Raw genomic sequence first — 17,509 nt, forward strand, 5'->3', positions numbered from 1 at the left:
GCGAGGATGCTGTTCCTGGGCGAGACTGTCCTTGCTCCCTGCCGAAGCGGGGGCAGGAGACAGTGTCGCTGGTGGTGTGTGTACGGGAGTAGTTGGCTGTGGGTGTGGCCCCCAGGCTCCACTCGCCCTGGACCCGCGGAGCTGGAAGGAAAGCTGTCCACACCTGCCTCTTCCAGGCAGCTGTCTTTCTAGGGAGGTCGGTTTTGTTCCGCCTAGGCAGAAAGTTAAGGGAAGTTGAGATTCTTGCCTTTCGTGACGGTAGTGAGATTTGGGGATGTTTGTGGGGTTGGACCCCCCAGAAAGAGACCATTTCGAATCTTGAGATTTGTGTAAACAGGGATTTACTTTACTTATTTATTTTTAACTTTTAAAAAATGTTATGCAGTTTTTAGAGGTAACTTTCCATTTCCAGTTACAACAAAATATGGGCTATATTCTCTGTGTTGTACAACACATCCTTGTAGCCTGTGGTACACTCAATAGTTTGTACCTCCCCTCCCCCGCCCCTAAATTGCCCCGCCCCCTCCCCACTGGCAACCACCAGTTTGCTCATATCTATATCTGTGAGTCCTCTTCTTTGTTATATTCACTAGTCTGTTGTTTAAGTTCCACACGTAAGTGATATCACACAGTATTTGTCTAGACAGTGCTTTTAAATTTGGCCCCAAGAACAAGGAGGAATCGAACTACTTTCTCCTGGTCCAGCTCTCCTTAGAGCTGCCGGGGCAGTCAAAAGGAAGAATCCTCCTCCCTGGAGACTTGCTAGACCAGGAGGCACTGTCCTGAGCATTGCAGAGATGCTTTCGTGCCAGCCTGGAAGGGAAGGCTGCCTCTGATTTGCCGGTTGACCTGTGAGGAGAACCTTGTGGGGTATCTCTGTTTCCCCATCTCTTCCTTTTTGCTTTGCTTTCAGTTTTATCTCCATTGGGGTTTCACCATGTGAAACATTTTAGAGGAGGGAGCTGGGTAGGGCGAGAGCCACAATGCCCAGGAGATTGGCCGCAGTGTGAGATGGACAGCGCGTGGTGGGGATGGGCGGGGTGAACGCAGGCCGACCCCTTATCGAGTTCTTTCTTCATTCTCACAGCCACATGCTGTGGGCATAATGTTTATGGCTTCTTGAAAGGAAGGGACCAGACACTGCCAAGGGGTGGGGACTCGCCGCCCCTCCTCCACGCACCCTGAGGACACAGGTGTGCTGCTGGGGGCCACCTACCCCCTCACCGGCTCAGGCCATGTGTGGGTGGGGCTTCAAGGGCGTCTGGTCTAAAGATGGAGTAGAGCGGGTTCAGGTTTGGGGTCACACGTACCAGGGTATAAATCCTGACAGTTACTCGCTACCTTTAAGGCTTCAGGCTTGGTTTCCTGATGAGTAATATGGGAGGAGTTCATTAGTATCTATCGGAAAAGTCGGTGGTGAAAATTCAGTGTTTGCAGAGCACCTCGCACCGTGCCTGGCACAGCCAGAGGCGCAGCAGCCAGTATTTCCTAAGCCTGTTTCAGCCTAGAACCCCTTTTTTCCTGGGAACTTCTCTGAACACCCTTTGCTAAACCCTGCCCTGCCATTCATGTTTGTTTAGCCAAATGGCTTGAGCGTTTGCTGTACGCCAGGCCCCACAGGCTTCTTCCCTCAGACTTAGGAACCAGGGTCGCTAGTGGCCCAGGTGGAGGTGGGAGCCTGGCTTTGTCACCGCAGAGCACAGGGTCTCCAGCTCCTATGTTCTAATTACTGTTTTGCCTTGACCCCAGGGTAAACTCGCTGAACATTAGTGAACTCTAATGTCAGCACCTAACTCGCTCATTTTATTTTTATTTATTTATTATTTTTTTGTGGTACGCGGGCCTCTCACTGCTGTGGCCTCTCCCATTGTGGAGCACAGTCTCCAGACGCGCAGGCTCAGCGGCCATGGCTCACGGGCCCAGCCGCTCCGCGGCATGTGGGATCCTCCCGGACCGGGGCACGAACCCGTGTCCCCTGCATCGGCAGGTGGACTCCCAACCACTGTACCACCAGGGAAGCCCACTCGCTCATTTTAGAGGTGAGGAGCAGCCACTACAGAGAACAGCATGGAGCTTCCTTAAAAAACTAAAAATATATGGTCCAGCAATCCCATTCCTGGCATATATCCAGAGAAAACTGTAATTCGAAATGATACATGTTGTACCCCAGTGTTCATAGCAGCACTATTTACAATAGCCAAGACATGGAAGCAACTTAAATGTCCATTGACAGATGAATGGATAAAGAAGATGTGGTACATATATACAGTGGAATACTACTCAGCCATGAAAAAGAATGAAATAATGCCATTTGCAGCAACATGGATGGACCTAGAGATTATCATGCTAAGTGAAGTAAGTCAGACAGAGAAAGACAAATACCATGATATCACTTATATGTGGAAGCTAAAAAATGGTACAAAAGAACTTATTTACAAAACAGGAATAGACTCACAGACATAGAAAACAAACTTACCCTTACCAAAGGGGAAGGGGGTGGGGGCGGGATAAATTAGGAGTTTGGGATTAGCAGATATACACGCTCTATATAAAATAGATAAACAACAGGACCTACTGTATAGCACAGGGAACTATATTCAGTATCTTGGAGTAACCTATAATGGAAAAGAATCTAAAAAAGAATATATATACATACACACACAAAATAACTGAATCACTTTGCTGTACACCTGAAACTAATACAATGTTGTAAGTCAACAATATTTCAATAAAAATTTAAAAAATAATAAAAATAAAGATGGGAAACTGAAGCCCTAGTGGGACAGTAGCTTGCTTAAGGTCACACAGCTGGTGAGTGGCACAGCTGGGACTGGAGTCCACCCTGGTCCATTCTGGTCCACTCTGTCTCCTGCGCCGTCTCCTGCTCTGTGGGTCCCAATGCCCAGACTCCTGGCCACCTTCGTCTAACAGGCGTGGAGGCTGGCGCACTGTGCCTCCTGCCTTCCTTTACCCCCTGTGACCCTTTGCTGGCAGGAGTTGGGACCACAGCTCCCTTTAAGGCTCTGAAACTGTAGCTGAACAGCTGCTGTCTGGGGGGGCCCCCCCTTCCCCCTAGGGTGTGGCCAGTTCAGGGGCCCAGGTGGAGGTGGGGCAGGGCTGTGTAGCCAGGCATAGTCTCCAGCTCCTAGGCTCTCATTCCAGCTTTGCCTTGACGGCTTCTGAAGTGACAGTTCTTCGCACGCTTTTGGTTTTTCCATGTAGATATTAGGGATATGGGCTGGGAGCCCTCCGCTGTAGCGACTGGCCCTTTGGGAGCATTTCCACCAGAATCCCAGCCCCCAAGGGCCTTGCCCAACATTCTCCGGCCTTCAATACATCAGGAGGATGGGCCCGGCTCCCTGCAGTGTGGACTGCGGAGGGTGGGCGGGCCCCCATGGGTGGGGACTCGACTTCCTTTGACCCAAACTTCACTCGAACAATAGACTTCAGAGGAGTCACCAGGGGCAGGAAATGGGAGCTGTGCGGAGGCTGGGTGACCCTCGTGGGGGAGGGGATGCATATCCGGCCTGAAGGAAAGGCAGGGTGTTGGGGGCAGTGCGAAGGGCACTGGGGAGGGGCCGGTGACACACAGGGTGGGCCTCTCCTCTGCAGGGGCCCTGTTGACTCAGAGAAGCCTGAGCTGCTAAAGCCCATCCTCTGGCTGAACCCTCTGCTTTGCCTTCTCAGCCGAGGTGTCCCAGTGTCTGCTGGCCTGGCCCACCCCTGCCAGAGCTGCGCTGCATTCCCTCAAGCCCCCGAGATGTTTGCGTGCATTGTCCCGTGAACCCCCCAGGATAAAAGACCGCTCGTGTTCCTCCCCGGCTGATGGCCATCTTGGCGTTGAGCGTTGAGTAATAGTTGACTGGGCCGTGGGCAGAGCTCCAGGTGGGGAAACAGCCGGCCTGGGTCAGCTGGACAACAGAAAGGGATTTTTCTGAGCTACAGTCAGAACAGGAGGACAACGGGGACAGGCTGGGGGGCAGGTGGCGGAATGCTCTCCCAGGTGAAGCGCCCTTACCACGCCCTCATCTTTGTCAGAGTAGAGCAGACCTGTGAGAGGGGCGAAGGCCAACCTTGGACGAGTGCGTTGGACCACACTTGAGTCGCGTTTCCTGAGCTCAGGTGGCCAGATTCTCACAGATCGCGTTTTGGGGACCTGAGAAGCTTCTGGGGTCTGGGAGGAGGTGAGGACGGCAGGATAGCAAATGCCGTCCTGGTTCATCTCTTCAAGGGGGCAAGACCGGGGTCCTGTAATGGCCGGCTGGTAAGCGTCTTATCCATCCCTGGCCAAATTCCAGGTCAGATATTTGAACATACAGTCTGTGGGGACATCAGAAATGAAGTTGAGGTAACTAGTGGCCAACATGGGTTCACTCTACCAAGTCGTGGGAAAATAACCTAATTTGGGTTCGGGAGAATTGAGTGTGTTCTGGCCGATGGCCGCTGTTAGATGGATTTGTGACCAGTTGAAAGACCACCCTGGGTACTGAGCTCATGTCACCCTGGGGCGAGGTCTCTAGTGATGTATGTCACACCTTTTCTGGCTTTGTCCTCTATCAGTTCTGTCCATGTTTAGGATAACAAGCCTATTGGATGACGGAACCGGGATTCAAAATCATTTCAGTTGACTAAAATGCTGAGATTAAGCAGAACCCTGAAATTAAAATAAGTTTTCAGTTAAGATTAATACATGCTCATTGTAGAACACCAGGAAAGTAAAGAAATATATAAAGGAGCAAATAAAATGGTACATAGTGCCACAACTCAGGGATGAGTACCGTTAATATTTTGGTATATGTTCCTCCAAACTTGTTCATGCAAGTCTATATATTTTAACATAATTGCAATTATACTCTATTCTGTTTTTTTTAACTACTCTATACTATAGAGTGAGTATATAAATTATTGAAAACCGTAATTTTAAGGATCTGAATAATATTACATCATATGACAATACCTTATTTAACTGTGCTGTACTGGACTTTTAAAAAAATTGTTTTCAATTTTTAGCCATTCAAAATAACTTGACATCTAGCGATATTAAATATGTCTTCACATCTCAAGATGAAACCTAAAAAGTTTATGTGTAAAATCCTGCATTTAAGTTCAGAATATCAATTATATAGAATAGGAACGTACTGTCTATTCTTGTGGGGAAAAAAAAAAACTTGGGGTTTTTGGTTGATGAAGGAAGGGGAAGGGAAATGAGCATTTATTAAGTGCCTACTGGATGCCAGGTGTTATTCTAAACATCTCTCTCGACGTCTCTCTTTTAATCTTCACAGCAGCCCTGCGAGATGGGGTTTGTTATTATTTTTTGAACCTCTCCTTTACAGAGGAGGAAGAAGCTACACAGAGATTAATGCGGGGTTTAAGTTTGTACCCGGGTCCATCACGCGCTTCCCTTTGGGCCCTGTGGTGTGCGGAGCCTGCGTCAGAAAGGCTTGAGTCCAGTGCAGTGCTCCGGCCACACTGGGAGCCTCCTCTGGTTTTGGAGGTTGGACACACCGGACCTAGGAAGCACTGAGCTTCGAGCATCTCAGCCGAGTTTGGAGCAGGGGTGGGTGTTGGCATTTCTCTCCCAGGAGGCAGCCCTCCTTGCAGGGACAGCAGATCCATCCGTGATGTCAGGAGGCAGGACCAGGTGGAACTACACAGAATTTCTGTTTCTGTGCAGAACTGGTTAGGGATGCTTCGCCGGACATCTCTGCGCTGGATGGGAGGTGGGATCAGATGACCTCTGGGGCCTCTGCCTCCCCCTTATGGCCCTGGCCTCAGTTTCTCCACATGTGGCAGGTGGGGACCCCACTAGGCGAGGAGGGAGGTGTTTTCCCACTTTGGCCCTCGGGGAGATCCATCCTGCCGGAGGCGAGGTTGAGAGATGTGGGGGAAGGAGCAGTGTCCCAGCGGGTGGAGGATGCAGCACGGGGAGGTGTGGGCGTCGTTGCCTGGCCCGCGTCACCCTTGTGCAAGCTGAGTGGACGGGCGTCAGGGGCAGGGGAAGAGGCCACGGCGTCGGGTAGCGGCTGCGAGCACAGACTCCGGAGCCGGTGCTGTCCGCTGGGAATGTGAAATTGTATGTGAGCTGGGAGCCACATTTAAGAGGCGCAAAGAAGCTAGTCAAATGAATTTTTATTTTGCATTGGAGTAGAGTAGATTGACAATGTTGTGATAGTTTCAGGTGTACAGCACAGGGATTCAGTTATACATTTTCCCATTAGGTTATTAACATAATAGTGAGCAGAGTTCCCTGTGCTGTACAGTAGGTCCTTGCTGGTTATCCATTTTAAATATAGCTGTGTGTACATGTCGATCCCAAACTCCCTAACTGTCCCTTCCCCCACCCTTCCCTAGTGAAATGAATTTTAATAATATTTTCTATTAAACTACAGTGTCTAAAATATTATCGCTTCACGTGTAATCAATAGTAAAACAATATTAATGAGATAGTTGACATTGTTTTTCGTAAAAAGGGTTGGGATCCAGCCCGTGTTTTACACTCAACGACACGTCTCTGTTGCACCGGCCACGCTTCAAGTGCCCACTAGCCGTGGACAGTGTTTGGACAGTATAGCTTCACAGCCAGCCTGCCTGCCTGGGTTTGAAGCCCCTACCTGCTGCTCTTCAGCTATGTGGCCCTGGGCAAGTTTCCAGGCTGCAGTGTGTCTTATTCCCCGCCCCCCACTTTTTTTTTTTTGGCCCAGCCACGTGGTTTGCGGGATCTTAGTTCCCGACCAGGGATCCAACCCGTGCCCCCTGCAGTGGAAGCGTGGAGTCCTAACCACTGGACCGCCAGGGAAGTCCCTTATTTTCCCCGCTTATTAATGGGGGCAATACTAATGACAGTGCCACCCCCATACGGTTGATGTGAAGGTTAAATTAGGCAATATCTGTAAGGTGCTTGGTTTCTTTGCCGGGCATGTATTAAACACTGTATAAGTGTTTATCAGGTAAATGACCTATAATTGGTCCTTAACCCCTGGAGAGGCAGTGCTGTGCTTGGGAAAGCCCAGCCATAGAGGGGCCCCGTGGTCCCTGGGCTTCCCTGCTGGTGCCCGTAGTTCTACAGAGTGGAATGGATTCAGATCAGATGGGCTGATCGGTTGCTGCACAGAGGGCCACCTCCTGGGAGAGAAATGCCAGCCCCCGATGATGGGACAGGGTCCCGTCCCTCAACAGGTGTGTCCTGAGCCTCTGTCTCCTCGGGGCTCGGAGCTGTGCTTCGTGGCAAGGAGGAAGAAAAGCGTCCTGGAAAATCGCGTGACCTCGTGTCGACTTGGAGGTTTGAGTGCTTCCGACACCCCCCGCGGAGCTCCGCCAGCCGCAGCAGCGCCAGCTCTCCTTGGCATCAGCCTCCTCCGCTTGCACCTGCCCTCAGTGGTCACAGAGCACCCACGGTGTGCCTGGCCTGTGCCAGGTGCAGCGGGGGGCACGTGGCAGGTGCTCAAGGAGCGTGCAATCCAGCAGGGGAGACGGACTGAGTAACGAACGCTGAGAGCCTGCGGGGTGCTTGAAGGGCCAATGAGAAGCACAGACAAGGGACTTCCCTGGCAGTCCAGGGGTTAGGGCTCTGCACTTCCACTGCGGGGGGCAAGGGATCCATCCCTGGTTGGGGAACTAAGATCCCGCGTGCTACATGGTGCGGCCAAGAAAGAAAGAAAAAAAAAGAAGGAAAGAAGCAGCAGCACAGGCAAGTGCAGAGGGGATGCCGGTAAAGAGGATTCATCCTGAAGGGGCTGGAAGCAGTCAGGGAAGGCTTCATGGAAGAGGAGCCACTTGGCGCTGGCTTTGAAGGATGGGTAGGTTTTTGACAGCTGAGTGTGTACATGTGTAAGAGGGACAGAGAGAAGGAGAGAGGGACGAAGGAAGAGGGCAGGAGAAATATCTGTGAGAAGACAGAAAAAGTAGTGATTTCAGGGCTGTGGGCATGAAATGACTAGAGGAGGGACTCTATGAACACGGTCCATTTTCCGGGTACTCTGGGTAGGAGGACTTGTTAAAAGTCTCGTTTTTAATTTCCATGCAGCCGAGTTTACTCCTTGTGATGTGTAGTCCTATGAGCTTTGACATATGCACGGAGTTGGGCGGTCGCCACCACGGTCAGGGTCCACAACCGACCATCTCCCCAGACGGCTCCTCAACGCTGCAGCCCCTTCGCCCCATGCCCACTCTGCCCTCCCCGATCTGTTCTCACTGCTGTGGTCTTGCCTTTTCTAGAACGTCAGGTGGAATCATACAGCGTGTAGCTTTGGGCTCTGCTGACTTCACTCAGCTGGATGCCCCCTTCGACCAGGTGGTGTGTGGGTCAGAAGTTAGTTCCCTTTCATTGCTGAGTCACAAGGACCCCGTCATAGGGAATTTTATGGCGGTCCGGTGGTTAGGACTCCGAGCTTCCACTTCATGGGGCACAGGTTCGATTCCTGGTCGGGGAACTGAGATCCTGCATGCCATGTGATGTGGCCCAAAAATAAAAAATACAAAACAAAGGACCCCGTTATATGGCGTCCCACACTGTGCTTGGCCGTTTGCTGGTTGAAGGACTTTGGCCTGGTTTCCAGACTTTGATGATTTTGTAAAGCTGCTGTCGTCACTGGTGTGCAGGTTTTTGTGCCAACACAGGTCTCCATTTCTCTTGGATAAATACCTAGGAGTGGGATTGCTGGGTCACGCGATGCGTGTATGTTTTAAGCTTTAAGGAACCGCCGAGCCGTTCTCCCACGCGCACCGTTCGGCCCTCCTCCCGGCAGAGCGTCAGGGCTCCATCACTCGGTGTCCTCAGCAGCGCGGGTGCTGTCAGGTTCCTTTCCGTCCCGTCTGTGCCATCCGCATAGGTGTGTAGTAGAGTCTCCTTGAGCTTTTAATGTGCATTTCCTTGATGGCCACCACGTGGAACGTCCTTTCGGGTGCTTATTTGCCATTCGTACAACTTCTTTTGGTGAGAGGTATGTCCAAATCCTTTGCCTGTTTTTTTCGTTCGATTGTTCTGTTACGAGAGTTCTTTAATATTCTGGATACAAGTCCCCTGTCAGACGTGTGATTTACAAATTGGGGGGAAGTTCACTTAAGGAGAAAATCTCCAAAAGAAGATGCTAGGTGTGGGCTAAGAGTTTGGTGTCCTAAGCCTTGGCCTTTCTTCGGGGCAAAGGTGGGACCGGGTTGAGGTGGGACATGAGGGTCCCCTAGAGAAAGACCTACGGAAGAGATGAAGGGACCGGCTCTTCCGTGAGGTCCCACTCCAGGCGCAGCAGCTGCTTCAGAACAGGAGGCCGCGGTGGTGTCTCGCTGGCCAGGCTGGCCAGGCCCATCAGAACAGCGAACGCTTGTGCACAGCCTGGGTATCAGCCGCTTCCGTGGCCTTGTTTCCAAACTGGGCGAGCGTGCATTCTGGAATTGGAGGCGGGGACTTGGCCGGTGGCCGGAGTAAGGGCTGGGCGGGGGTGTGGCTGGTGCAGAGCGGAATCAGTGGGGTGGGTTTCTGGGTCAGGGTGGGTCTTCGCTGGTGTGACCTCAGCCTGGGGTCTGAGGGCCCTGTGCCATTGGAACTTCTACCCCGGTGCAGGCAGGGTGGCTCTGAGACAGAAGGACATTCCTATGAAAATGACCCAGGGTGGGGTGGGTGCTGCCTCTCTGTTAACCTCCGTCCAGCCTGGCCCTCGCCCGTGTCCTGGGGGCCGTGGTGCTGCCAGATGCAGGGGTCTTCATTCTCTCCTGGGCAGGCCTTTCCCAGAGGTGATTAGAGAGGGGGCAGAGCTGAGGATGGGGCTTGCGTGCTGCTCCCTGGGGCTCCCCCTGAGCCCTCGCCCCGCCGTGGCTCCCTGATGCCCTGGGCCCCGGAGGGCTCCTCCCTGGCGGGGGCGGGGGGGGGGGACTGAGCTGCAGGGGCACCGGTGCGGGCACAGCCCCAGTCCTGGCACGTGGGCACGGTCCTGCCCTCTGTGGGTGCAGCGGTGTAGGGGAGGCCCAGCTTGCTCAGGCCGTGCCTGGGGATTCGCCTTGTGAGGAGTTTCCAAGGCTCCAGGTCCTTGATGTCTTGTGAGATCTGGATTCCACAGGACAGGCCTGCCCAGAGGGAGCCCAGCGGGTTGGTGCGGTCCCTTGGCCTCCAGTACTTTTGTGACTTTTGTTTTATTTTAGAATCCTGGGAAGGGCCCAGAGGAGAAATAAATGCAAGGCTTACTCCTCCCGTCTTTTGTTTTCTTCCCCAAATGCATATTTATCTTTATTTATTTATTTTTGGCCGCCCTGTGCGGCTTGTGGGGTCTTAGTTCCCCAACTAGGGATTGAACCCGGGCCCTTGGCAGTGAGAGCGCCAAGTCCTAACCACTGGACTGCCAGGGAACTGCCTACTTTATTATTATTTTTTAAATGTATTTTATTGAAGCATAGTTGATTTACAATGTTGTGTTACTTTCTGCTGTACAGCAAAGTGATTCAGTTATACATATATACAGTCTTTTCCACCTTTTTTTTAAGTCAGTTTGTTGTTATTATTACTTTGAGCGGTTTTGGGTTTACATAAAAGTTGAGCAGAAATTACACAGAATACCCTCCCTCCTCCCCGCTTTCTGCTTAGGAACACCTTGCCCTGTGTGGCATATTTGTTACCTTGCTGGGCCAGGATTGATATGTTATTAACTAAAGTCCACAGTTTATATTAGGGTCCGCTGTGTGAGTGGTGTGTTCTGTGGGTTTGGACACATGTCTCGTCACATGTCATGGTGGCATTTCAGCCCCAGACGGAGTGGCTTCACTGCCCTGGGACTCCTGCGTCCCACCTGCTCGTGCCTCCACTGATCTTCTGTTGTCCCCATGGCGTCACCTTCTCCGAATGCTGTGTGGTCTTTGTCGTACAGTCTGCAGCCTTTCCACGTGCGGCTTCAGATGGGCTTCACTTAGGGATATGCCTCTAAGTTTCCTCCAAGTTTTCCCCTGACTTGAGAGCTCATTTCTTTTTCATCGTGAATGAGCTTCCCCTTTCCCCGTCTTTTCTCTTTGTAAGTGGGGACACCGAGGTCCAGAGAGGGAAAGTGTCCCCACGAATCATGGCAAGGCTGAACGTGGGACCTGATTTCTTCTCCTTGTGAGATCAGAAGGGCTTCTGTGGCCCCAGTGGGTGGGGCAGAGGTGGAGGGCCTTGGACAGGCACTTCCTGGATGCCTTAGGGCTAGGCCCACAGACACCCACAGCCCTGGCCTGCTGGGCTGGGAGTGGGAGGATGGCTGGCCTTTCGCAGAGCTGAGGGGGGTGGGGCGCTGGAGCCCCGCCCTCGTTAACCCCCGCTGCCCCTCTGGGGTGGGTGTCTGAGGGATGGGCGGGGGGCCTGTATCTGCTCAGGAATCTTATCTCCCCCTACTTCTCTGAGGCTCGCTCTGCCCCTCCCTGTTGACCCGTCCCTCTGGCCTGCTTCCCTCTTCACCGATTTCCTCCTTTCTGTGCCCCTCACTCTTCCTGCTGTTCACCTCCCCACTGTCCAGGGGAGGATGCTTCACACTGTCCTTGTCCCCCTCCCTCATCCCTCCATCACCCCTCTGTCATCCCTCCATCACCCCGCAAGGAGCCGCCTCTGTGCCGGCCAGGATCGATCCTGTTGCCCAAGATAGCCCCGTGAGGAGGAGAGACCTTATCCCCTCTGCGGAGTGTCTTCAAGGACACAGCCCCAGAGAGTGGAATGGCCCGGCCGGTGTGAGGCCCAGCCAGGCCTCTGGCGCCGGCTCCCTGTGGCTTTGGTTCCCACCCTCCCGGCTGCCCCGGCTCCCTGTGGCTTTGGTTCCCACAGGCGCTCACCCTGGGAAGGACTGTGGGTCCCCTCCTTTTGGCTTCTTCGCTTTCGCCCCCTCCCCATCCTGTCCTGTCGAGAGGTATGATCAACGTCCCCACTGAAAGGGGAGGGAGGGACGCGCTGCTGCCCTCCAGGGCTTTGCCTGTTTCATCACACTGGTCCTCCATCATCGCTCCACAAAGGGTGTCTGCTCCCAGTTTGAGGTATGAGGAAACAGGAGCTTCGGGAGGTGAATGCGTAGCGGCTCAGAGGCAGACGTTAACCCAGGTCCTGGGACTTCCCTGGCGGTCCAGTGGTTAAGACTCCGCGCTCCCAGTGCGGGGGGCCTGGGTTCGATCCCTGGTCAGGGAAGTAGATCCCGAATGCCGCAACTAAAGATCCCGCGTGCCGCAACTACTGAGCCCACGTGCCGCAACGAAGACCCGGTGCAGCCAAATAAATAAATATTTAAACAAACAAACAACAAAACCCAGGTCCTGTGACCCTGAACTTCTTCACGATAGACCAGACAGCCTGACGCCCAGCTTCCCAGAGCTGTGTGCCTTCGGAGAGGAAGGGGCGCTGCCCGGCGCGAAGGACGGTGGGGCGTTTGGGCCTCATGACCTCAGGTTCTGGGTGGTTTCGTTATTTGGCCTCCAGCAAGCCCCGGCTGGCCTTCTGAGTCACACGGGGGCCAGCTTTCTCCAGCTGGCTGCCGGGCCCTGCCCAGCCCATCCACTACCTGTGGGTTGTTTCTAACCTTCCCCTCCTTCCTTCCATCCCGGGGCTTTGCCCGCCGCCTCTCTCTGCATTTCTGGTTATACGTAGGCCACCTTCCTTTCTCTCCTGTATGCTGGGCTCCAGACTCCTGGAGTGACCCCCTCTCCCACCTCCATCCATTTCTTTTTCCCTTCTATCTCCTGGTGACCCTTTTTAAAAAACTATGGTAGAACATGCACAACATAAAATGTACCTTTTTTTTTTTTTTTGCGGTACGCGGGCCTCTCACTGCTGTGGCCTCTCCCGTTGGGGAGCACAGGCTCCGGACGCGCAGGCTCAGCGGCCATGGCTCACGGGCCCAGCTGCTCCCCAGCATGTGGGATCCTCCCAGACCGGGGCACGAACCCGCGTCCCCTGCATCGGCAGGCGGACTCTCAACCACTGAGCCACCAGGGAAGCCCTAAAATGTACCATTTTAACTGTTGTTAAGTGTACAGTTCAGTAGCATTAAGTACAGTGTTGTGTTACCATCACCATTGGTCTTCAGAACTTCTTCATCACCGCAAACAGAATCTCTGTCCCCATTACAAACTTCCCCCTCACCCCACACCCCGCATAACCTGTCTTCTACTTCCTGTCTCTATGGATTTGCCTGTTTCAGGTGTTTCATGGAATGTTCATCCTTTAGGTGTCTGGCTCATTTCACTTAGCATAATGTCCCCAAGTTCATTCAGGTTGTAGCATGTGTCAGAATTTCATTGCTTTTTATTTTTATTTATTTTAATTTTTGTATCTTTTTGGCCGTGCTGCATGGCTTTTGGGAATCTCAGTTCCCCGATCAGGGATTGAACCCAGGCCCACGGGAGTGAAAGCGCGGAGTCCTAACCACTGGACCGCCAGGGAACTCCCTTTTTTTTTCCCCCCATTCCTTTTTTTTTTTTGTGGTACACGGGCCTCTCACTGTTGTGGCCTCTCCCGTTGCGGGGCACAGGCTCCGGACGTGCAGGCTCAGCGGCCATGGCTCATGGGCCCAGCCGCTCCGCGGCATGTGGGATCTTCCCGGACCGGGGCACGAACCCGTGTCCCCTGCATTAGCAGGCGGACTCTCAACCACTGCGCCACCAGGGAAGCCCTCCCCGATTCCTTTTTAAAGCTGAATAATAGTTCACTGTATGGATAGATGACCTTTTGTTTATTCCTTAGTCTGTTGAAGGACATTTGGGTTGTCTCCACCTTTTGGCTGCCTTGGGGCATGTCTTTCTCCACCAGGTGTGATTTTCCCAGGGTCTTGAGCTCAGTGTCTATTGAAATCCTCCCCCTCCCCCCAAGATGTTTACCTGTAATGGTTTAACGTGTTACTCTCCCTGGTGCACTGGATTCTTGTCATTCCTGATTCCTATAAAGTCACTGAGAACGTGAATTAGCAGGTACTGAACCAGTGTTCTGAGGGCAGACACGGGTTAGGTTCCTGTGAGGCTCTGGTCGCAACATTTTTGTCATCCGTTTAATTCGTAATCTTGCTTTATGTGTGTTTCTGTTCAGAGACACCTAATTTAAATAGATTGTTGATTCATTAAGAACTCACGACCAACAGCACCATCACTCCCGCCTGGACAAGGCTTATCTAACACGTGTATTTTCTCCATAAGGCACATCACGACCTCCTTGCACTTGGGGACACCAGGCAGCCCCCCAGCACTGCACTTGGGGGCCATTTTAAACAGTGAGATCAACAACAAAAAGACAAAAATGGGAAAAGCATGGCACTAGATAGACCGGGAAAAGGACGGACGCTTGTTTGGGGTCTGAGCTGAAACTGGAAGGCAGGGTGGGCTGGGTTGACCTCAGGTGGACCACGGGTGATGGCCGCTCAGCACAGGGACACGTCCGAGTGACCGGGAAGCACTGCCAGTGTCAGTTTGGGTTACGGATTCTAGTGAGTGAACGAATTTGCAAACACGGAATCTGTGACGGTTTTGTGGATAATAAGAGGTAGACTGTACTTGCATCATTGCAGGGACCCCTGGACCCATAGACTGAAGTATGTTGAGGGCAGAACCGTGTCCTAGTGACCTCATACCCCGAGCCTGGCATATAGTAGGTAATTTCAGCTTTCCTGAGGCGTAACTGACATCTAGAACTATAAGATACTTCAAGGGTCTGGTGATTTGACGTGCGTATACATTGTGAAAGGGTTCCCTCCATCTAGTTAATTAGCACATCTCTCATCTCACATGTTTTTCTTTTGTGTGTGTGTGGGAGAACATTCAGCAACTGTAGTCACCATGTGAGACATTAGACCTCAGACCCTTCTTTCTCTCTCTCTCTCTCTCCCTCTCTCCCTCCCTCCCTCCCTCCCTCCCAGCGTGGCACGTGGGATCTTAGTTCCTGACCAGGGATCGAACATGTGCCCCCTGCAGCGAAAGCGTGGAGTCCCAACCACTGGATCGCCAGGGAAGTCCTCAGACCTTATTCTTAGAGCTGAACTTTTTTGTTCCCTTTTACGGACCTCTTCCATTTCCCTCCGCCCTCCATAGATGTTTGTGGTTGGACTGGTGTCGGGAATTAAGTACAGAGGCCTGGCCTCAGCCGGAAAACAATGTGCGTGAACTCAGAGGCTGGAGGGAAGAGGGGGACGGGGCTGGAGGGAGGCTGGGGCCCACTGTTCCTGATCTCCCTTCCTGTTCTTGTCTAAGGAATGAGGTCCGGCCAACGAAGGCTCAGAGATGACTGCCCCTGCCCTCCCCACCCTGGCACCCCAGAGGTCTCTGTCTGCTTCAGTGTGTGCAGTATTTTGTGGTCCTTGTAGAGCTGGATCCAATCTCCAGAGTCTGGTCCGGTGAGACTAGCCAGGGTAATGATGGGAGAGCCATTTTTGTCCCAGCTCTGAAGTCTGTTGGATGAGGAAAATCCACACTGTCCAGTGCAGTGCTCTGTGTGTTCTGTAACAGCTAAGTCAGATTGGGCGAAGCACCTGGGGTTCAGAAACTAGACCCCACCTGCCCTGATAACCGGACCTCATAATGAGTCCTGCAGCCTGAAGGATCCCCGTTCTGGGGTTGAGGCGGAAGGGGACCCACTCCCTTCCTCCCAGATTACTTAGTCTCCACGCCCCGCCCCCCCCAACCATATCCCATATCCCACATCTTCATGTATCTGGAAGATTGGGACGGGTTCCTGGAAGGAAACCCCAAGTTTTCTTTTCCTTACAGCTTCTCAGTTATAGGGGTTGTTGGGATGAAGAAGGTGGTTCTTCCAAAGGCCTCCAGGAGAGGACCCTCAGCGTTAAGAGCTGAGGCCTCTGTGGGCAGGATGTGAGAACCCCGTCCCAAGGGTCCTGTGTGGCTGGAACCTTTAGCCTGGATGCCCGAGCTCTTGATCTTGTAACTGGGCGGGAGCCTCAGGCCCCGTCCTCATTGTCCCTCCCTAACTTTCTGGATGACGCCAGGCAAGTCCCATAAACTTCCCTAGCTCCTTCCAGTCTCCATCACTTCCAGCCTGGGGGCAGGGCCATGGGGAGGAGGTTATAACATGTGTTGACGCCCAACGAGTCAGAGATGTTGTGATAAAAGGGAAACGAGTAGTAGATTTGTCCTTGACCGAGGAAAGGGGATCAGTGGAAGAATTGACTCCTTAATTAAGGATGCCGTGTGCTGCTGAGTCCCCAGCTTGGAGCCAGGAGTGGTGGGGGACACGGATGTAGGAGAAAATCACGTCCTCAAGTAGCTCACAGCCAGCAGGGGAAACAGGTGGGCACAGGTGCCATCACTTTTCCAGGACCAGGTGTTGCCGCGTTCTGAGTGGCATGTTGGGGGCTCCAGGCGTTAGGGGGAGTTGGGGGGGCTGAGTGATCACCGATGGCCGTGGAGGGCTACTGAAAGGGGTGGGCTTTGAGAGCAGGAGACAAGTCTTGAGGACACCACAGTGGACCAGGCAGGGGACTAGATCTGAGGTCACTCTCTCAGGGTGAGATATTGGTCCTCCTTGAGACTTGGGTTCTTCATTTATAACCTGGGGATCACAGTTCCCTTCCTGTCCTGAAGGTGTTTTTTTTTTTTTTTTTTTGCCTCTCCCGTTGGGGAGCACAGGCTCCGGATGTGCAGGCTCAGCAGCCATGGCTCACGGGCCCAGCCGCTCCGCGGCATGTGGGATCTTCCCGGACCAGGGCACGAACCCGTGTCCCCTGCATCGACAGGCGGACTCTCAACCACTGCGCCACCAGGGAAGCCCCTGAAGGTGTTTTTGAGAAGCTTATTATTCTCATTATTAGAAAGATCTTGATAAAAGCCAGGGTAAGTTCCCAATTCTTTGGAAAAGTCCTGAGTAACTGGCATCAGCGGTCCCTAGGATGGAGCTGAGTGTTGTGTGGCCTTGGGTGGGCTTTTAGGTGGGGTGGGGCAGAGCAGGAGGCCTCCAGGGCAAGCCCTGGAGCCAAGTCAGGGATTATTTTTGTTCCTCTGCTCGTGGCACCTGGCCCGGGCTCAGCGATGCCATCTGTCCCCTCCAGCCCCTCCTGGCAGGGCCCCCGAGGGTCGCTGGGGGACCAGGAGGAGGCACAGAGGGACCCTTCACCGGGCTGCTGTTGGCTTACCCTACCCGCCATCCCTTCCAGCCGCGGGCAGAGGCCGCGTGCGTGGGAGCTTTGCCTGGGGAGGGAGGCACCTGCCAGGCCCGGCTGTGGGCAGGCGGGGGTGGCGGAGGGGGGTTGTGGACAGGACAGGCGGGCAGGGTTGTGGGCTGGGAATGGCAGGCCACACGGAGCTGGGAGCAGCTCCATTTCGGTAATGGATCCCGTGGCCCAGGGCCCCGGGTAACCCTCTGCCCAGCTCTCCTCCGGGCGGACCCAGTGCGGGGGCCTCAGCAAACCTGCCTCCTGGGGCAGGGTCTGGGCCCGGCTTCCCCCTGCCCACGAAGCCCAGCTCGCAGCCCAGCCCAGCTCGCAGCCCAGCCCACCTCCCAGCCCAGCCCACCTCCCAGCCCGGCCCAGCTCCCAGCCCAGCCCAGCTCCCAGCTCAGCTCCCAGCCCAGCCC

At 53.5% G+C, this 17,509-nt stretch overlaps 1 protein-coding gene across 2 annotated transcripts in view; it reads left to right on the forward strand.

Moving 5' to 3' along the window:
• The window catches only part of TEAD4 (TEA domain transcription factor 4), a 62,036-nt gene that overhangs the window by 1,402 nt on the left and 43,125 nt on the right, over positions 1-17,509 (forward strand). The gene's annotated exons all lie outside the window — the stretch shown is intronic.

Source organism: Aethalodelphis obliquidens, unplaced genomic scaffold (assembly GCF_003676395.1).
Source record: "Aethalodelphis obliquidens isolate GAN/ISIS:26980383/991018 unplaced genomic scaffold, ASM367639v1 scaffold83, whole genome shotgun sequence".
NCBI lineage: Eukaryota > Metazoa > Chordata > Mammalia > Artiodactyla > Delphinidae > Aethalodelphis > Aethalodelphis obliquidens.